The sequence below is a fragment of the Protomyctophum bolini genome (genome assembly GCF_963924005.1).
Source record: "Protomyctophum bolini genome assembly, chromosome: 18".
Classification (NCBI taxonomy): Eukaryota; Metazoa; Chordata; class Actinopteri; order Myctophiformes; family Myctophidae; genus Protomyctophum; species Protomyctophum bolini.
In genome coordinates, this window is record NC_137879.1 from 497,501 (window position 1) to 502,500 (window position 5,000).

The following is a 5,000-nucleotide window of genomic DNA, read 5'->3' on the forward strand; positions in this document are numbered from 1 at the left end:
GGAAAAGAAGAGAAAAAAAAGAAATATATATATATATAGCACATTGTTGACATACTATATACTTGATACTACTAGACAGGATGTTTGTTTTGGGTTTTTTAAGCCACCTAGGGATAAATTAAACAACGCCTTCTCCAGACAGACAGACTGCCCATAGTAGCTGAGACAGAACAGTATTTAGCCAGCTTTTTTGCATTTGTTTTTAGCAATCCACCCAAATGCAAACCCCTGAGCACAAGTTTATGGACATGGCCCAGACTTCCAAATACAAGGACAATAAGTTGACAGTTATATCCCAAGGCCATAATACGTTCCACCAGAAGCTGATATTTCATAAGTTTGGATGTAAAACAAGTGTCCATATACAAATCAAATGGGCAGCCTATTTAAAATACAGTTTGACAGTTTTTCTAATTTCATTGATGAACACAATATCTGGGGTATTTGGAATATTTTGTAGTGAATTGACATGCGTGTCATTGTGATCAAACCAGTCTATTTTTACAGTGCTGTGTTTATACATTCTTGTTGTCCTGTCCTGTACTCCTCTGATCTTGTCTGAGACCAGGTCCACCAGACGGTCATGTCTGTCAATGTACAGTCCTTTATAGTGGCTGCAACCATTTAAGATGTGTGCGACTGTTTCTTTGTCATGTGGTACTGGATGTAGGATGCAGTGTGGGTCGTGTGCTGATGGGTATACCAGGTTGCCAAGTTGAACTTGGTCGGCAACACCTGTAAACGGGCTTTAATAGTGAAAATGAGAATGTCCTCACCTATGGTGTTATTTGACAGTATAGAGTGTGATAATGAGTGGTTTGCAAAGGGAAGAAGAGCCAGTTTTCCCTGCAGCCTCAGACTGGTCCAGTGTTGTGCACTTTCTGATCGCTTCATTCCTAGAATGGTGGCTCTTGCGGTCGCGGATTTGATTGACAGTTCATGGTGCGCACCGTCCTGCTCGTAGGTCGCACATGCACGGACACGCGGATCTATGATGATGCTGTTGTTGAGCGCAGCAGTTGTTGTATCAGGCGCCGCCCACTTTAACTGTAATCCTGATCGCTGGCATAGATCATTAAGATCCATCCAGTCGGATCGCACACCGAATCCAGCGGCTTTAATGTCCAATTTACCATTCGCCTTAGTCTTGAATCCAAGGAACGGCGTCTCATTCTCCAGCGCGGATGGTACTTTACGTCGCTGCATGTGTTGAATGAGTGACTCGCGAGCCATTTCCCTGACCGTGGGGTCGTCGCTGTTGAGCATATTTATAAGGTGACTGGTTCTGGGTGCGGTGTAAACCCATTCAATATTCGGTACACCCAGACCACCATCTCTGATGGGCTGAAACAGTATGGCACGGGTGGAGTGAGTATTGAGACAGAACCAGCCCCTCACCAAGCGCACTGCCTTGTTATTCAGTTCTGTAACACACACACACACACACACACACACACACACACACACACACCCACGTGGCTCTGGAATGGTCAGAAACCTTATATGTTTTATAAGACGTTTATTAACTTTCTAAACTAGAAGCGGCGATTCTGGATTAACCTTAATTGAGTTTATCTAAACCTGAAGAATCGGTTTCCTCTTAAAACACTAAAGTGTTTAGTGCAGATATACAAGCTTGTTTCAAAAGCTAAAGTATAATATAATGCTTAAAATACCAAAAAGGGGGCCCGGACCATTGACTCCACCGTCTGGGCCCCTAGAGGCCTCTGAGCCAGGGGCCCCTAGAGGCTGCTGTTCCCGTCTGGGCCCCTAGAGGTTGCTGAGCCAGGGGCCCCTAGAGGCTGCTGAGCCAGGGGCCCCTAGATGCTGCTGTTCCCGTCTGGGCCCCTAGAGGTTGCTGAGCCAGGGGCCCCTAGAGGCTGCTGAGCCAGGGGCCCCTAGATGCTGCTGTGCCAGGGGCCCCTAGAGGCTGCTGAGCCAGGGGCCCCTAGAGGCTGCTGAGCCAGGGGCCCCTAGAGGCTGCTGAGCCAGGGGCCCCTAGATGCTGCTGTGCCAGGGGCCCCTAGATGCTGCTGTGCCAGGGGCCCCTAGAGGCTGCTGAGCCAGGGGCCCCTAGAGGCTGCTGAGCCAGGGGCCCCTAGAGGCTGCTGTAGGCTCCCGTTCACGTTTCTTTGATCCCGATCCCATTCCGATCATTCGAAAATGACGCGATCTGATTTCTGATCACGTGATTGGATCGGGACAATTCCCTAGTTATGACTTGTATAATAATAATTGTGATGAAATGCAGATTCATTTTTATAACTCTGTGTGAATTCATGTTCATTGTTTGGTTTTAATGCATTATATTCACTGTTAATGTGTTGCATTCAAGTCAACACTGTGTGTTAGGGTGCATCAAAATTAAATGCAAAATATTTAACGACCAAATATCAATCTGTTCCTTTGCTAAAAGATGCCACTTCATGTTGTAAGAACACGTGCAAAATATCTTTTCAATATATGGTGATTTACAGGTCCAACGCAGCATGTCAAATTTGGGTAAAAGTGCAATTTTCGGTGTTTTTTGAAAATTAAATGCAAAATATTTAACGACCAAATATCAATCTGTTCTTTTGGAATTTTGTTACAATGGCTATAAAAATGATCTTTGCAAAGTTTGGGGAAAATTCATTCAGATTTACTGGTCCAACGCAGCATGTCAAATTTGAGTAAAAGTGCCATTTTCGGTACTTTTTGGACTCCCATTTTCTATTATCATAAATGTCCATTTATCAAAATTACAACAAATAGTTTTTGGGAAGATGTTATTGGAAAGAGAAAAATGTGTTTATTTAACAATAAACATTACATTGTCATTTAAATCATCACTGAAAAATGGACTCTTAGTCCTTCACTGTGTTCATGTTCAGCTTGCGCTTGCAGCGAAGATTGGGCTGCTTACAGCGATCATGCTCAACTGCTTGCAGTACATTCTGCAGATGTTGCTCACTCTTCGCTGCTGCCACAAAATCTGTTGTGAGTTTGACCCCACGCTCAGCGCAGTCATTGACGACGTTGATAGCACACACATTCATCACACCTGCCTGGAATGATGCACTGGTAGCCCAATCCTCTACATTGAGTGACATAAATGCTGGATCGATCTGCAGCTGGTGCATACCAAACCAGCAGTCTGGGTTGGCAAGGTCAGCCAACCTGGTGGTCAGTGAGAGGACTGGAAACTTTGGCTTGCCGAAACCAGTGCCAAAGCGCTGCTGTGGGGCTAGCATGGGAAGATCATCTGGCTTGTGATCCAAGATGGCATCCAAAAGTGCACGTCGCTCATCAGCTGGCACCTTGGTGCTGAAGAGTGCCAGGGGCAGCATCTCAGGAGTCGGGTACCAGAGGTGCCTCTGCAGTGCTTTCATGGCTGATGTTGCAATGCCCTCGTCAACAGACTTGTAAGCGTGCAGGTTGTAGTAGAGTGTGAGGTCATTCCATGCAGCATCTACGGCCGTGTCACAGGTCAGCCACCATGTTGCATAGATGTGCGTAATGAAGTTGGCAAACGCCCGAATCTTCGGCACCTGCTGCCGTGTGGTGATGGTGCCCTTGGGAAGCAAGGCAATATGCTGCTCCAGCAAAGCCAACTTAAGAGTTTAAAGTAACTTGGCCATCCAGCGTGCCTTGTGCAGCGCTCCCGGTCTTTGGAAGTTTACTGGAGTCCGTGCTGCATCATCTGCACCCAGAAAGACAAGACACAGCTGCACAAACTCATGGTAGTCGCCTCGCTTGTATTCTATCATTGCCGCAGCACATGCAGTGAGTTCACGTAACCTGCCCAGGAACGGTTGTTCGGCGTTGGCAGTAATGTAGCGGGACAAGGGGTCACTGCAATTGTGTGGCAGCAAGTTCCAGTTGTCCTGCAGACGCCTAAACAAGGTAACCTCTGGTGAGCGTGAGCACTCCACCTTGAGGCCAGTGAAAATGTGGCTGAGGATCACCTCACCAATGTGATGCCGGCACCCGGACCAGAGCAGTGGTCTACCAAGTGAGAGCTGGATGGCAATGCAGGCTGCTGTGAGATGTCCTGTGTTTGATGCAGTTACTTTACACTCTCAAGTTGGCTTTGCTGGAGCAGCATATTGCCTTGCTTCCCCAGGGCACCATCACCACACGGCAGCAGGTGCCGAAGATTCGGGCGTTTGCCAACTTCATTACGCACATCTATGCAACATGGTGGCTGACCTGTGACACGGCCGTAGATGCTGCATGGAATGACCTCACACTCTACTACAACCTGCACGCTTACAAGTCTGTTGACGAGGGCATTGCAACATCAGCCATGAAAGCACTGCAGAGGCACCTCTGGTACCCGACTCCTGAGATGCTGCCCCTGGCACGCTTCAGCACCACAGTGCCAGCTGATGAGCGACGTGCACTTTTGGATGCCATCTTGGATCACAAGCCAGATGATCTTCCCATGCTAGCCCCACAGCAGCGCATTGGCACTGGTTTCGGCAAGCCAATGTTTCCAGTCCTCTCACTGACCACCAGGTTGGCTGACCTTGCCAACCCAGACTGCTGGTTTGGTATGCACCAGCTGCAGATCGATCCAGCATTTATGTCACTCAATGTAGAGGATTGGGCTACCAGTGCATCATTCCAGGCAGGTGTGATGAATGTGTGTGCTATCAACGTCGTCAATGACTGCGCTGAGCGTGGGGTCAAACTCACAACAGATTTTGTGGCAGCAGCGAAGAGTGAGCAACATCTGCAGAATGTACTGCAAGCAGTTGAGCATGATCGCTGTAAGCAGCCCAATCTTCGCTGCAAGCGCAAGCTGAACATGAACACAGTGAAGGACTAAGAGTCCATTTTTCAGTGATGATTTAAATGACAATGTAATGTTTATTGTTAAATAAACACATTTTTCTCTTTCCAATAACATCTTCCCAAAAACTATTTGTTGTAATTTTGATAAATGGACAATGATAATAGAAAATGGGAGTCCAAAAAGTACCGAAAATTGCACTTTTACTCAAATTTGACATGCT